Source organism: Elephas maximus, chromosome X (assembly GCF_024166365.1).
Source record: "Elephas maximus indicus isolate mEleMax1 chromosome X, mEleMax1 primary haplotype, whole genome shotgun sequence".
NCBI classification, from domain to species: Eukaryota; Metazoa; Chordata; class Mammalia; order Proboscidea; family Elephantidae; genus Elephas; species Elephas maximus.
In genome coordinates, this window is record NC_064846.1 from 84,139,863 (window position 1) to 84,157,595 (window position 17,733).

The window sequence follows — 17,733 nt, forward strand, 5'->3', positions numbered from 1 at the left end:
TACTACAAGAAACTAAAAAGGACCTACTTAAGTGGAAAAACATACCTTGCTCATGGATAGGAAGACTTAACGTAGTAAGAATGTCTATTCTACCAAAAGCCATCTATAGATACAATGCACTTCCGATCCAAATTCCAATGTCATTTTTTAATGTGATGGAGAAACAAATCACCAACTTCATATGGAAGGGAAGGAAGCCTCGGATAAGTAAAGCATAACTGAAAAAGAAGAAGAAAGTGGGAGGCCTCACTCCACCTGATTTCAGAACCTATTATACAGCCACAGTAGTCAAAACAGCCTGGTACTGGTACAACAACAGGCACATAGAAAAATGGAACAGAATTGAGAACCCAGATATAAATCCGTCCACATATGAGCAGCTGATATTTGACAACGGCCCAGTGTCAGTTAATTGGGGAAAAGAGAGTCTTTTTAACAAATGGTGCTGGCATAACTGGATATCCATTTGAAAAAAAATGAAACAGGACCCATACCTCACACCATGCACAAAAACTAATTCCAAGTGGATCAAAGACCTAAACATAAAGACTAAAGTGATAAAGATCATGGAAGAAAAAATAGGGACAACCTTAGGAGCCCTAATACAAGGCATAAACAGAATACAAAACATTACCAAAAATGATGAAGAGAGACCAGATAACTGGGAGCTCCTAAAAATCGAACACCTATGCTCATCTAAAGACTTCACCAAAAGAGTAAAAAGACTACCTACAGATTGGGAAAGAATATTCAGCTATGACATCTCTGACCAGCCCCTGATCTCTAAAATCTACATGATTCTGTTAAAACTCAACCACAAAAAGACAAACAACCCAATCAAGAAGTGGGCAAAGGATATGAACATGTACTTCACTAAAGAAGACATTCAGGCAGCTAACAGATACATGAGAAAATGCTCTCGATCATTAGCCATTAGAGAAATGAAAATTAAAACTGTGATGAGATTCCATCTCACTCCAACAAGGCTGGCATTAATCCAAAAAACACAAAATAATAAATGTTGGATAGGCTGCGGAGAGATTGGAACTCTTATACACTGCTGGTGGGAATGTCAAATGGTACAACCACTTTGGAAATCTAGCTGGCGTTTTCTTAAAAAGTTAGAAATAGAACTACCATACAACCTAGAAATCCCACTCCTCGGAATATACCCTAGAGAAATAAGAGCCTTCACAAGAACAGATATATGCACACCCACGTTTATTGCAGCTGTGTTTACAATAGCAAAAAGCTGGAAGCAACCAAGGTGCCCATCAACGGATGAATGGGTAAATAAATTGTGGTATATTCACACAATGGAATACTACGCATCGATAAAGAACAGTGATGAATCTGTGAAACATTTCATAACATGGAGGAACCTGGAAGGCATTATACTGAGCGAAATTAGTCAGAGGCAAAAGGACAAATATTGTATAAGACCACTATTATAAGATCTTGAGAAATAGTATAAACTGAGAAGAACACATACTTTTGTGGTTACGAGGGGGGGAGGGAAGGAGGGTGGGAGAGGGTTATTTACTGATTAGTTAGTAGATAAGAACTACTTTAGGTGAAGGGAAGGACAACACTCAATACATGGAAGGTCAGCTCAACTGGACTGGACCAAAAGCAAAGAAGTTTCCGGGATAAACTGAATGCTTCAAAGGTGAGCGGAGCAAGGGTGGGGGTTTGGGGACTATGGCTTAAGGGGACTTCTAAGTCAATTGGCAAAATAATGCTGTTATGAAAACATTCTGCATCCCACTTTGAAATGTGGCGTCTGGGGTCTTAAATGCTAACAAGTGGCCACCTAAGATGCATCAATTGGTCTCAACCCACCTGGATCAAAGGAGAATGAAGAACGCCAAGGTCACACGATAACTAAGAGCCCAAGAGACAAAAAGGGCCACATGAACCAGAGACCTCCATCATCCTGAGACCAGAAGAACTAATTGGTGCCCGGCCACAACCTATGACTGCCCTGACAGGGCGCACAACAGAGAACCCCTGAGGGAGCAGGAGATCAGTGGGATGCAGACCCCAAATTCTCATAAAAAGAGCAGACTTAATGGTCTGACTGAGACTAGAGGAATCCCGGTGGTCATGGTCCCCAAACCTTCTGTTGACCCAGGACAGGAACCTTTCCCGAAGACAACTCATCAGACATGGAAGGGACTGGACAATGGGTGGGAGACACATGGTGATAAATAGTGAGCTACTTGTATCAGGTGGACACTTCAGACTGTGTTGGCATCTCCTGTCTGGAGGGGAGGTAGGAGGGTAAAGAGGGTTAGAAACTGGCAAAATTGTCATGAAAGGAGAGACTGGAAGGGCTGACTCATTGGGGGAGAGTAAGTGGGAGTATGGAGTAAGGTGTATATAAGCTTATATGTGACAGACTGACTTGATTTGTAAACGTTCACTTAAAGCTCAATAAAAATTATTTAAAAAAAAAGAAAACAATAGAAGATTAATGAATATATCCTGTTTCTAAGACACTGGAGGTCTTACTATCATTGCTCACTGATCTTTCAATTGTCTTAGCAAGATTTCTATTTTTCTTTTCTTTATAATGTTTGAGCACATACTGCTCTCTTATAAGATTTATATGTTCTGACATAATGAACAACGAATCAAATTTTTTTGTTCAAAGTTTCTGATGAAATTATATGTAAGTACACTGAAAATCTTAATTGGAGCGCTGATTTACTTGGTAATGACTTGCTGCCCATCTTTAAAGTTGCCTATTAAGCATGCATAACAATCTGTTAATGGTGTTTTGAGACGTTTATTGGGGTTATTACTACAGATTCTCCAGCCATTAAAGAGATAATTAAGGAATACTACAAACAACTTTTACCACCCTTCTGTCAGTTTGTTATACTGTGATTGTGTGTTGCTATGATGCTGGAAGCCATGCAACCAGTATTTCAAATACCAGCAGGCTCACCCATGGTGAACAGATTTTGTCAGAGCTTCCAGACTAATACAGACCAGAAAGAAAGGCTTTATGATCTACTTCTGAAAATTAGTCAGTGAAAACCCTATGGATCATAACAGGATACTGTCTGATATAGTGCTGGAAGATGGAACCACTAGGTTGAAAGACACTCAAGAAACAAAGTGGCTGCAACAATGAAATTGAGCATACCAATGATCATGAAGATGGTACAGGACTTGGTAACATTTTACTCTGTTGTACTCGGGATTGCCATGAGTTGGAACCAAGTTGAGAGAAAGTAACAGCACAAACAACTTAATACTTATAAATTTGACAACATTAGAAAAATTAGAAAAAAATGGAGCAATTCCTCAAGAAGCACATGCTACCAAAACTCAACCAAGGTGAAACAGATAGTCTGAATAGTCTGATAATCGTTAAAAAATTTAGTTCATAATTTTTAAATTTCCATAAAATAAATATCCAAGTCCAGAGTGTTTCACTGGGAGATTTCATCAAACATTTCAAGAATTAGGGTCAACTTTACAAAATCACTTGCAGAAAATAGAAGTGGAATGAACACTTCCTAAGTAATGTTATGAGACTAATATTACACTGATACCAGTACCAGACAAATATAGTAAAAGAAAGAAAAAAAATACACATGAATATCTTTCATGATCTTAGGTGAGAAAATTCTCAACAAAATATTAGAAAATTGCATTCAACAATGCAATACATGGTGAACAACTGTGATTTATTCCAAACATATAAGGCTGGTTCAACATTCAAAAACCAATCAATATAATCCACTATATCCACAGGCTAAAGAAAAAAATCATATGATTGTATCAGTTGATGAGAAAAAGCATTTGCCTAAATCCAACATTCATTTATGATAAAACGTGGGAGATGTTGTAACAGTAAAACTTGAAAATCTCTTACTGGGGTTTTCACCCTAAAGTTTGGGAAAACTCTACACTATTGCATGACACCTTCCTGATCTATTCATCTGTGTTACCAACTTGCTCCTGAAGATATTTGGGCTCGCAACCTCTGCTGTAATCTAGCCTGCTGGAGCTCCTGTTTTTCTCGAAACTAAATGGATATAGTAGGAGCCATTCTGCCTCACATAGCTATCAGTGTTTATTGAGCAACCAACCTGGCTAAAGATAATGGGCAAAAATATAAGGCACAATCAATGCGCTCAAAAGCTTCTATGTTACTTATGAATACTATAAAGTCACAGATCATAATGTATATAATCTATAACACTTCCCAGTGTCTAGAACAAGGCTTTATACAGAAGTCACTTGAAACTCACTTCTTGAAAGAATCGCTAGACATGATGGAAAATAAAAGATTGAATCAAAGGTGACTAAAGTTTAAGGCCTGATTGAATACTACAGAGATAGAAATATGGAGGAGAAAAGGATATAATTGAAATTTGATTTTGAATCATAAAAATCTCATGATCAGAAAGGACTTTAGAAATTATCCATTATCAAGTACGCAGGTGTGCCTTGAACTCTTCCCCTTTCCTCCCTATAGGCTTCAAAGTGACTCCATGGGAGAAAGGCCTTGGTGTTTGCTTCCATAAAGATTATAGCCTAGAAAACATTATGGGGTAGTTTTACTCCTTCACATAGGGGCGCTACAAGTCAAAATTGCTTTGACAGCATATAAGAACAACAGGATATAATTCAGATATATATTCCTTGGCTAAAAAAAAAAAAAAAGAACATGAAGATCAGTTAAGAACAATAAAATTGAAAAAAGAGAATGACAACTTGAAGAAATAGGTGCTGTAAGAAGTGAAATAACAAGTGTAGAATGATGCACAAAAGGCATGTGTTTATCAGCATTGAGTTCATGTCCCATCAGTTACTCCTTAAAATTTACTCATCCCAAGAAGCACACCTGCAAAACAGTTATTTGAACAATTCATTTGGCTAGTGTTAGAATAAGAAACTGCATGGTAAGAAACACGTTTAGAAGTTCAAGTTTATTAAATAAAAAGGATGAATCCAGCTGAGAAAAAAAAATACTATGACACTTGGACATTGACAAAATGCTTTCATATAGATTATCTCATTAGCTGAAGTACTTAGACTCTAAAAGAATATGCAACTGTACTAACTGATCAGGACCATCATTTTTTCCCTTGTGCCACTTGTTGCTGTTAGCATGCCCTTGAGTCAGTTTTGACTCATAGCTACCCAGTGCACAACAGAATAAAATATCACCTGATCAGGAGCCACCCCCATAGTCATTGCTATATTTGAGCCCATTTCTGTAGCCACTGTGTCAATCCATCTTGTTGAGGGTCTTCCTCTTTTTCACTGACCTGCTTTACCAAGCATGATGTCCTTCTCCAGGGGCCAATTCCTCTGGATAACATGTAAAAAAATACGTGAGAAGTCTTGCCATCCTCACTTCTAAGGAGCATTCTGGCTGTACTTCTTCCAAGACGGATTTGTTTGGTTTTCTGGCAGTCCATGGTATATTCAATATTTTTCATCAACACCATAATTAAAAGGCATTAACTCTTCTTCTTTGGTCATCCTTATTCATTGTCCAGTTTTCACATGCAGATTAGGTGATTGAAAATACCATGGCTTGGGTCAGGCACAGAGCTCTGGTGGCGCAGCCGTTAAGAGCTTAGGCTGCTAACCAAAAGGTTGGCAGTTCCAATGCACCAGCCTCTCCTTGGAAAACCTATGGAGCAGTTCTCTGTGCTATAGGGTCACTATGAGTCAGAACTGATTCAACTGCAACAGGTTTTAGATCAGGTGTACCTTAGACATTAAAGTGACATATTTGATTTTTAACACTTTAAAGAGATCTGGTCCTTTGATTTTTTAATTTCTGCTTCCAAGGGTATTGATCATGGATCCAAGTAAAATGAAATCCTTGACAACTGCAATATTTTCTCTGTTCATCATGATGTTGCTTTTTGGTCCAGATGTAAGGATTTTTGTTTTCTTTATACTGAGTTGCAATCCATAGTGAAGGCTGCAGTCATTGGTCTTCATCATTAAGTGCTTCAAGTCCTCTTCACTTCAGCAAGTAATGCATCACCTGCATATCTCAGGCTGTTAATGAGCCTTCCTCCAATCCTGATGTCTTGTTCCTCTTTGTATAGTCCAGCTTCTCGGATTATGTGCTCAGCATAAAGATTGAATAAATATGGACGAAGGATACAACGCTGATGTACATCTTTCCTGATTTTGAACCATGTCGTATCCTTTTGTTCTGTTCAAATAACTGCCTCTTAGTCTATGTACAAGTTCTGCATGAGCACAACTAACGGTTCTGGAAATCCCATTCTTCACAATGTAATCCATAATTTGTTTTGAAATATACAGTTGAATGCCCTTGCATAGTCAATAAAACTCAGGTAAACAGCTTTCTGGTGCTCTCTGCTTTCAGCCAAGGTCCATCTGACATCAGCAATGATATCCCACATCCTCTTCTTAATCGGGCTTGAATTTCTAGCAGATTCCTGTCAATGTACTACTGCAACTGCTTTTGAATTATCCTCAGCATAATTTTACTTGTACATGGTATTAATGACCTTGTTCAATAATTTCCACATTCTGTTGGCTCACCAATAGGCACGCATATGTATCCCTTCCAGTCAATTGGCCAGGTAGCTGTTTTCCAAATTTCTTGGCATAGATGAATGAGCACCTCCAGGGTTGCATATGTTTGTTGAAACATCTCAATTGGTATTCTGTCAATTCCTGGATCCTTGTTTTTTGCTAATGTCTTCAGTGCAGCTTGGACTTCTTCCTTTAATACCATGGGTTCTTGATAATAATGCTATCTCCTGAAATGGCTGAATATCGACCAATTCTTTTTGGTATAGTGACTCTGTGTATTTCTTCCATTTTCTTTTGATGCTTTCTGAGTCACTCAATGTCATTCAATATTTTGTCCATAAAATCCTTCGATATTGCAAATACAGGATTGAATTTTTTCCTCAGGTCTTTCAGCTTGAGAATTGCCAAGTATGTTCTTTCCTTTTGATTTTCTACCTCCGGGTCTTTGAACATTTCAATACTTTGTTTTTTCGAGTAGCCCTTTGAAATTTTCTGTTCAGTTCTTTTACTTCACCGTTTCTTCCATTCACTTTAGCTACTCTACATTCAAGAGCAAGTTTCAGAGTCTCTTCTGGCATCCACATTGGTCTTTTCTTTCTTTCCTGTCTTTTTAATGACTTTTTGCTTTCTTCGTGTATGATGTCCTTGATGTCATTCCACAACTTGTCTGTTCCTCAGTCATTAGTATTCAATGTGTCAAATCTATTCTCAAGATGGTCTCCAAATTCAGGTGGGATATACTCAGGGTCGTATGTTGCTTTCACCGTCTTTTTAAAATTTTCTTCAGCTTCCACTTGAACTTTCATAGGAGCAGTTGATCGTCTGTTCTGCAATCAGCCCCAGGCCTTGTTCTGACTGATGATACTGAGCTTCTCCATCGTCTCTTTCCACAGATGTAGTCAATTTGATTCCTGTATATTCCATCCAGCTAAGTCCATGTCTATAGTTTTCATTTATGTTGTTGAGAAAAGGAATTTTCAATGAATAAGTCATTGGTATTGCAAAATTCTATCCCATGATCTCCAATGTCATTTAAACACCAAAGTCATATTCTCCAACTACTGATCCTTCTTTGTTTCCAACTTTTGCATTCCAATCACCAGTAATTATCAATGCATCTTGATTGTATGTTTGATCAATTTTAGACCACAGAAATTGACAAAATCTTCAATATCTTCATCTTTGGCATTATTGTTTGGTGTGTAATTTAAAGAATAGTTGTATTAACTGGTCTTCCTTGTAGGCATGTGGATATTATCCTATCACTGACAGCATTGTATCTGAGCATACATCTTGAAATTTTCTTTTTGATAATGAATGCAACACCATGCGTCTTCAATTTGTCATTCCTGTAGTAGGAGACCTTAGGATTGTCTGATTCAAAATGGCCAATGCTAGTCCATTTCAGTCACTAATGCATAAGATATTCACATTTATTCATTCCATATAATTTTCCTACTTCATATATTTCATGTTCTGGTTATTTAATGGATGTTTATAGGTGTTTCTTGTCATTTTGAGTCATCCACATCTGCAAATAAAAGTCCTGAAAGCTTTACTCTGTGCACCTCATTAAGGTTGACTCTACTTTGAGGAGGCAGCTCTTCCTCAGTCATATTAGGAATGGCTTCCAACCTCAGTTGTTTGTCTTTCCACACTATATCAGGCAAAGTTCTGCTGCTATTCATAAGGTTTTCACTGGCCATTTTTTTAAGAAGTAGACCATCAGGTTTTTCCTCCTAGTCTGTCTTAGTCTGAGAGCTCTGCAGACACCTGTCCACCATGTTTGATTCAGCTGGTATTTGAAATACTGGTGGCATAGCTTCCATCATCAAGGCACCACAGAAACCACCAAGTATGACAAACTGACATATATATGTATTTGTTGTTGTATGCCGTTGAGTGGATTCCAGCCCAAACCTACTTGTTTTCTAAAACACACATTGCAAACATACAAATATCTGTTCTGTTCACATGTCAGCACCCATTCATATCATGGTTTGAAAATGTGGAGAATAAGTTCCCCCTAAAATACAAGTCGCAGGTGTTTCTTTACAGTTAACTTTAGCAAAATTCATACAAAATAGTAATAAACAGTGATCTTCTTTACTTGTTACTTGTTAAAATTTCTGTACTAAAATGTAGAAAAACTTAACTCTACAAATATTGAAAATTAAAAAATTCCTTATACATTTTTTTTTTATTTCTAGTACCACTACCACAATTTACAGGGGAATATTCCTGATGTGGAAACGCTGGTGCCATAGTGGTTAAGCGCTATACCTGCTAATCAAAAAGTCGTCAATTCGAATCCACCAGGTGCTCCTTGGAAACCCTATGGGGTAGTTCTACTCTGTCCTATAGGGTCACTAAGAGTCAGAGTCAACTTGACGGCAATGGGTTTGTTTGCTTGTTTGATTTTGGTTGTACCAGATGTAATGAAAAGAAAAAGACAAAACTACAACAAATAAAAGACCTCAGGAATGTACGTCTAATTGACCCTACGTTGCATTAATCAATAGCTGCGCTTTTTGCAAACTGTGGCTATGACAGTCCTGAACAATAAGGGTTTCCTGTTTAAGTTGCAGTAACTTTTCTGACTAAGGGTCGTTGTTCCATCTGTGACAGAATTTTACAGTTCCTCTAATGCATTTGGGACTACTGTCTTAAAGTAACCTGCAGCTTTCCTGACAACTTCTCACTCTCTCCTGCTAAGAACTGTACCCCTTTTCTGCTGAATTTTTAGAGCTTTCTGCTACCATATCCACTACTTCTACCACCAGATCCATTACTACCTCCATAAGGACTGTCCACGCTTCTTCCACCATAACTGCCCCCCTTCATGGGTTCATAATGCCCCCCTTCATGGGTTCATAATTTGATTGCTGTTATCCACTATAATTTCCCAAATCATTATAGTGCCCACCACCATAGTTATACTGCCAAAATTTCTTCCTTCATTGTAACCATCATATCCTCCACCATAGCCACTGTGTACACCAACTTGGTTTCCAAGTCCTGGTCCACCACCACCATAAATCCCTCTACTGCTATAACCAGGACCTCCACCATAGTTGCCACTGTCACCTCCAAATCCATTATAGCCACCATCACCTCCTTCATAACAACCTCTGCTGCTACCATCTCCACCACCATGGTCACTTCTTCCACAAAAGTTCCCGCCACAACCCATAAAGTTGCCAGACCTATTTCCACAACCTCTTTGTGATCCAGCAGACTGCATCTCTTGTTTAGAAATGGCCTTTTTCACTTCACAATTATACCCATTAATAGTATGGTATTTCTGAACAACAATTTTGTCCACTGTATCATTGTCATCAAATGTTACAAAGGCAAATCATCTCTTTTTTCCACTTTGCCTGTCTTCCATAACTTCTATGGTTTCAATCTTGCCATACTTTTCAATGTAGTCTCCCAAATTATATTCTTCTGTATCTTCTTTAATGCCACCAACAAAAATTTTCTTCACTGTTAGATAGACAACAGATTTTACAGAATCCTCTCTAGAAACAGCTCTCTTTGGTTCCACTATTACGGGTAAATGAATAATTTCTTTTATAAGGATCAACACAAAGCTGGTTCTGATGAGGTGAAGGTTAGAGGTGTCCCAAATATCTAACTTTTCCAAGCAGCTGTGCCACTCCATCATCTCTAACATCAACTACTCCCTCTCACCTGTGTACTCTCCCTCCTGTCTTTGGGTTCCATAATTTCTTGCAACATCTCACACAACTCACGGATCATATAAAGGATATCGCTCATGAGGTTTTGGAGGCTGGTAATTCCCAAATTCGTGGGTCAGGAGTAGACTTCTCCCTGACCCTCAGCCTCAGCCCAAAGGCACTCAGCTTTCTTACTCTGTGGGCCGGGAAGCCCACTTTGCCTTCTCCTGCAGCAATCTGCTGCCAGTTACTGCTGCGGGTCTCTCCTTTCTTTGGTGGTAGTAAGTTCTCCTCTTTGCTCTGAAATTGGTTCTTTTTTAAGGCAAAACTGGCCAATCCCCTTGGTAGGCCACGGTTACCTTATCACATAATCAACCTGGGTGGGAGGTACAAGACCATGGCAATAAAGGCCACACACAGAAGTAATTAATCTACCACAGGCCACCCCCTGGCTTTTCTAGCCATGGTTCTTTCATATTTGGGGGGTAACTTCCCACTCCCAATCATTTCATTAGTCCAAAACAGTCATTAACAATTAGTTCTTCAATAGGGCAAAGAGTCCAAAGGGTAGTTTACTCAGGTACCAGCCATTCAGGTCTGCTGAGGGTTTCCATCTGATCTGGTCAGGTTCTCCAAAAGTCATCTCGTCTTCACCCCTTCTGGCCTCTGACAAAATTCAGCTGAGAGAAGATTATTCCCTTGCTCTGAGTCTCTTTCAAGTTATCAGCATAGTGTTAGGTTTTCCCCACTGTATAACCCATTTATTCATTCCGTTACCTTCAGTTATTATTTCTCCTTCCTTCCATTTGTTATTTATTTTTACCCAAACTTTTCCATCTTGGAAAGAAACATCAGGTTCAGCTGCTGTGCTAGCCCAGATTTCTGGTAGCAAGACCAGTCTAGCAAGTGCTTCTCCCTCAGTCCACTCCTATTCATGTTGGGTATGGTAACATAGGTACAACACTAGTGGGCTATCTCTCCCACTAGGCAGTATGGCAGTATTCACTGTCAATCCCAATTTTGCCAGATGGGGGAAGGGTACAATCTATCCAATCAGGCCTTTGGGAATTCTGGCATACTTGTTCAGGGGTATAGTTATGGTCTCTTGCTTAAGGATCACCCCTGCTTCTGGCACCCTCAGCTGCATCCCTGGTCCTGGAACCGCAGCATCCGGCAGGAAAAAAAAAATCTTAGGTGATGTGGGGAAGAACTGTACAGTGGCACTAGCATCCTTCCACACCCACTCTTCCCCAGACATCCCCACCCCCCAAGAGAAGTGTAGGAATCTGGCCAGTGGTGATCCTCCCTTTGTGCCCCTCATGTTGGGTGTGAGCACACATTCATGAAGGAGCGTGAGCAAGCCCTTCATGCCTTTATCTCCCCCCATTTTGGATAACAAATGTTTCAATTGCCCATTCCAGTTCTCTATCAAACCATTACTCTGAGGATGGTGTGCAACATTGTATGCTCATTTAATATGATGTTTCCTGGCCCATTGCTGCACCCTGTGGGCTGTAAAGTGTGTTCCTTGGTCTGATGAAATGTCACTTGGTGGCACAAATTGGTACAGTATCACTTTTTCCCAACCTTTTAATGGTATTTTTGCCATTTGCATCTGTCATGGAATATGCAAAACCCAGTCCAGAGTAAGTATCTATTCCCATGAGAACCCATTTGTAGCCATCTGGTGCCACCGGCATCCTTGGTCCAATATAATCAACTTGACAGCTATGTGCAGGGCCTTTCCCCTGGGGAATCTGCCCATAGCCATCTGCAACCTCTGTCTTCCTTGCCAGCAGACAGAAAACTGTTTATTGGCATTTTGTGCCTCAGACAGTACAAGTGGAATGTGTTTAGATTTAGTCTATCTCTGCATTGCTGCAGCACCCCCATTTCACCATTTGGGCAGAGCCCTGGATTTTTGCTGGTTTTGTTAACCAGCCTTTGTTGGTCATGTGGGCCACCACTGTATTCAAATCAGCCCTAACCTGTTCTTCAGTGCTTGATATTAACATAATATTGTCAATGTAAATGTATCATTGTACTTGAAATCCGCACCAAGTCCAACTCTCTTCTAACTATGACAGTAAGCTGGCGAATTCAGGTAACCCTGTGGCAATGTAGTGAAAGTAAGCTGAGATCCTTTCCTACGTGAAATCACACTGTGGGTGGCTCTTTTCTCAGATTGGTATGGAGAAAAAGGCATTTACAATATCATTTACTGAGTACCAGTCTCCTTTAGTCTGCTGTATTTTTTCCACCATCGAAATCATGTCTGGAATAGCTGAAACCACATGTGGCACTACTTTATTCAGGCCTTGATAGTCTTTTGTCAGCATCCATGAACTATCTGCCTTTTTCATTGGCCATACAGAGCTGTTATAGAGAATTTGTTGGCACCAATACTCCAGCCTTTAGCACATCTTTAATCAAGACAGTAATCTCCTTTTGTCCATCATGTATCCTATACTATTTCAAATTAACAACCTGAGTTTGGGCAATTCTAATGTTTCCCATTAGCATGTCCAATCAATACTGGCCCAAAGATAGACTTACATGCCTTCAGCTTTACAATATCAGGTAGAGGGAGTGTTCCCCAATTGGACATAATATCCATACCAATAACATATTCAGGTAAGGGAGATGCAGCTACTTCATACAAGATCTGTTTAAATCTTCCAGTTCTCATCCAAACTTTCACCTTATTCCCATCAACCATTGCATTCCCATATCCCCCCTGTCTAAACTTAGGCCCCTTCAAGATTTTATTGACAGGTTTTGGAATTACAGTACATTGAGCTCCTATGTCCAGGAACCTCAAGAAGGGCTCTTTCCCACCCCTGGGCCATTTCACTAGCACATGTTCATATGGCCTTTGGCCCCCTGCTGGGGACTAGACCAGAAGACCCTGGCCCCCTTGTCAATCCTTATCTTGATCAACCAGCTGAGCCTCTGCTTCAAATGTTCCCAGGTGGGAATTCCCATCATTAAATACCTCCCATTTGGGGTGAACAGGACTGGCTTGTTTAGTCCTCTTTAACATTGGGGGGCCAGCAGGAATTTCCATTGGTCCACCCAACCTCCTGCAGTCTGCCTTAGAACCTTTGTCTGAACTCCACCAATATCCACTGTATTCATCCCATTTCTTAGTAACCATCTAAAAATCTCTTTCCTGCTGGGGTAAGTTCTTTCCCCATTGCCTCTTTCCATTCTCCTATAAATCACCGTTATGTTTCTTGCATTTGTAAGATCCATGTAGGGTAGCCATGCCAACAGACCTGACAAGGTTTCTCAGATTGTTACTTTGTTTTGCAGTAGCAAGGTAACAGGGGTGCCCATGTAGAAGGGGCTCCCTTCATTATCATATCTATCATGACCTGTGTAAGGGGCATACTCATTGGATGAATATTGTGATCAACAAGAAGCCATTCCAGCATGGCTTGCATAAACAGCACATTAGCTGCTTCCTCTGGAGCGTTCCATTGGGTATTAGAGGGGGAGAGGGGCAGTTTCCCTTCTTAGGGTAAACAAATCTCACCACAAATTTTATCCAGTCTCTCAGGCTGACCATCCCCTCTGGGTTAACCTGTTGTATAAATGGATCTTGTATCATCATTCATGACTGTTGCATAGTGGGTTGTGGGTCTTGCATCAACCCAGACATACTCTGCCATTCTGAGACATTCAAAACTAAAGACACTGCCGATAAATTAGTCACTCTCACAATCCATTTTAGTAATGGCTCCTCAGGAAGCCGATGATACCGATGTACAAACTGAAGCAACTCTTTCACACTATACCCCCTGATTCCTATAGTTTCTTGGCTTTGTCTGTTTTCCTCCCAAACTACCTTCTTGGTGGCCAACGGTCATAGAGGCATGTTGCTCTGATCTGATTTTCCCTTTCTGGGTATGCCATGAGACTAGCAGTCATAGCTCTGACTGGACCAAATCTGGGCTTGGTTTGGTGCTAAAATCAGCACCTGCATTTATTTTCTCTGCCATTGCAGCTATTATGGATAACAGAAACCAAGGAATTGGATATACGTCCTTAATTCTCTGTATTTCCATATGCATCCAATTATCCTATTCTTCAGGAGTTATCCACCCTTCCTAAATCTCATGAGTAGCTTTTGCCTTGGGTGACTGATTGCGCCATAACAGCTGCTTCAATCCACGTGTATTTTTTATACCATCCAGAAACCAAAGGTTTCTCATTCTCCCATTTATCCCTTTTCCAAAACCACTTATTCCAGTGAGTCTAGACATCATCATTCTGACACCAACTAAACAATACTTTCTTTTATAAGAATCAGCACAAAGCTGGTTCCTATGAGGCAGAGGTTAAAGATGTCCCAAATGTCTAACTTTTACAAGCTGCTGTACCACTCCGTCATCTCTAACATCAACTACTCCCTCTCACGTGTACACTCTCCCTCTTGTCTTTGGGTTCCCTAATTTTTTGCAACGTCTCACAGAACTCACAGATCATATAAAGGATATGGCTCATGAGGTTTTGCAGGCTAGTAATTCCCAAATTTGTGGGTCAGGAGTAGACTTCTCCCTGACCCTCAGCCTCTGCCCAAAGGCACTCAGCTTTCTTACTCTGTGGGCCAGGAAGCCCACTTTGCCTTCTCCTGCATCAATCTGCTGTCATCTTCTGCTGCAGATCTCTCCTACTTTGGTGGTAGTAAGTTCTCCTTTTTGCTCTGGAATTGGTTCTCTTTTAAGGCAAAACCGGCCAATCCCCTTGGTAGGCCACAATTACCCTATCACATAATCAAACTGAGTGGGAGTTACAAGACCATGACTGTAAAGGCTACACACAAAAGTAATTAATCCACCACAATGCCCATCAACATTGCGTGGTTGTGCGCACATTGCTGCATATACCTGTTCAACACAAGAGTATGTCAGAAAATGAAACCCCTGGTACATTTTGTTTGAGGGTCTCATCACAACACAATCTGAATATGCCCCATTTCTCTAAATATTCTCTTGAACCATCATCTGTAGTTTCAAAGCTCAGACCACAAAAAAAACTGTTTTCAAAACTGCTTTCTTTCCTTTGGATCATGACCCTCCTACCCCCAGCTGTGACTGCAGTGGCAGGAGTCAGGTTGGCAGTGAACAAGGTGGGAGTTTTACCTCCATTTTGAGTCCAGCCCTTCCATTTTCTTTTTAATTTATTGTGCTTTAAGTGAAAGTTTACAAATCAAGTCAGTTTCTCATACAAAAACTTATACACACCTTGCTATGTACTCCTAGCTGATCTCCCCGTAATGAGACAGCACACTCTTCCTCTCTATCCTGTATTCCCCATGTCCATTCAACCAGCTTCTACCCCCTTTGCCTTCTCATCTCGCTTCCAGACAGGAATTGCCCACATAGTCTCATGTGTCTACTTGAGCCAAGAAGCTTACTCCTCACTAGTATCATTTTCTGTCTTATAGTCCAGTCCAAACCCTGGCTTTGGGAATCGTTCCAGTCTTGGCCTATCAAATGGTCCAGGGACCATGACCTCCGAGGTCACTCTAGTCTCAATCAGACAATTAAGTCTGGTCGTTTTGCAAGAATTTGAGGTCTGCATCCCATTGTTCTCCTGCTCCATCAGGAATTCTCTGTTGTGTTCCCTGTCACGGCAGTCATCAGTGGTAGCCAGGCACCGTCTAGATCTTCTGGTCTTAGGCTGATGTAGTCTCTGTTTTATGTGGCCCTTTCTGTCTCTTGGACTCATCTTTACCTTATGTCTTTTGTGTTTTTCATTCTCTTTGCTCCAGGTGGGTTGAGACCAATTGATGCATCTTAAATGGCCACTTGCTAGCACCGAAGACCCAGATACCACTCACCAAAAAGTAGGATGCAGAATGTTTTCTTGATACATTTTGTTATGCCACTTGACCTAGATGTCTCCTGAAACCATGGTTCCCAAAACCCTGTCCCTGCTACTCTGGCCTTCAAAGCGTTCGGCTGTATTTAGGAAACTTCTTTTGGTTTAGTCCAGTTGTGCTGACCTCTCCTGTATTGCGTGTGGTCTCTCTCTCCACCTAAAAGAGCTCTTGTCTACTATCTAATTAGTGACCACTCCTCTCCCTCCCTCCCTGCCCTCTTAATCATCAAAGAATATTTTCTTCTGTGTTTAAACTTTTTTTCCATTCTTATAAGAGTGGCCTCACACAATATTTGTGCTTTTGCAACTGATTAATTTCACTCAGAATAATGCCTTCCATATTCCTCCATGTTATGAGATGATTCATGGATTCATTGTTGTACTTAATTGTTGCGTAGCATTCCATCATGTGAGTACACAATAATTTATTTATCCATTCATCCAATGATGGGCACCTTCATTGCCACCATCTTTTTGCTATAGTAAACAGTGCTGTAATGAACATAGGTGTGCATATATCTGTTTCTGTGAAGTCCCTTATTTCTCTTCGATATATTCCAAGGAGTAGGATTACTGGATCCTATAATTATTCTATAAGGTTTTCACTGGCTAATGCTTTTCATGAGTAGCCTGCTGGGTCCTTCTTCATAGTCTGTCTTAGTCTGGAAGCTCAGCTGAAACCTGTCCTCCATGGGTGACCCTGCTGGTATCTGAATACTGGTGGCATAGCTACCAGCATCACAGTAACACACAAGCCCCCACAGTATGACAAACTGACAGACACGTGGGGGAAGACACATGGAAGACAGCTTCCTGGCCAACTGACTGGAAAAGATCCATATTTATACCTATTCCAAGAAAGGTGATCCAACCGAATGTGGAAACTATAGAACGACATCATTAATATCACACACAAGCAAAATTTTGCTGAAGATCATTCCAAAATGGCAGCAGCAGTATATCGACGGGGAACTGCCAGAAATTCAGGCTGGTTTCAGAAGAAGATGTGGAATCAGGGATATCGTTGCTGATGTCAGATGGATCCTGGCTGAAAGCAGAGAATACCAGGAAGATGTTTACATATGTTTTATTGATTATGCAAAGGCATTTTACTGTGTGGATCATAACAAATTATGGATAACATTACAAAGAATGGGAATTCCAGAACACTTAACTGTGCTCATGAGGAAACTTTACATAGATCAAGAGGCGGTTGTTCAGACAGAACAAGGGGATACTGATTGGTTTAAAATCAGGAAAGGTGTGCGTCAGGGCTGTATTCTTTCACCATAGCTATTCAATCTGTATGCTGAACAAATAATACAAGAAGCTGGACTATATGAAGAAAAACGGGGCATCAGGATTGGAGGAAGACTCATTAACAACCTGCGTTATGCAGATGACACAAACTTGCTTGCTGAAAGTGAAGGGGACTTGAAGCACTTACTAATGAAGATCAGAGACCACAGCCTTCAGTACGGATTGCACCTCAACATAAAGAAAACAAAAATCCTCACAACTGGACCAATGAGCAACATCATGATAAATGGAGAAAAGATCGAAGTTGTCAAGGATTTCATTTTACTTGGATCTACAACCAACAGCCGTGGAA

At 40.4% G+C, this 17,733-nt stretch overlaps 1 pseudogene; it reads right to left on the bottom strand.

The window, feature by feature from the left end:
- Positions 1 to 9,291: 9,291 nt before the first annotated feature.
- LOC126068739 (heterogeneous nuclear ribonucleoprotein A3-like) lies at positions 9,292 to 15,308 on the bottom strand (annotated as a pseudogene).
- Positions 15,309 to 17,733: the final 2,425 nt, after the last annotated feature.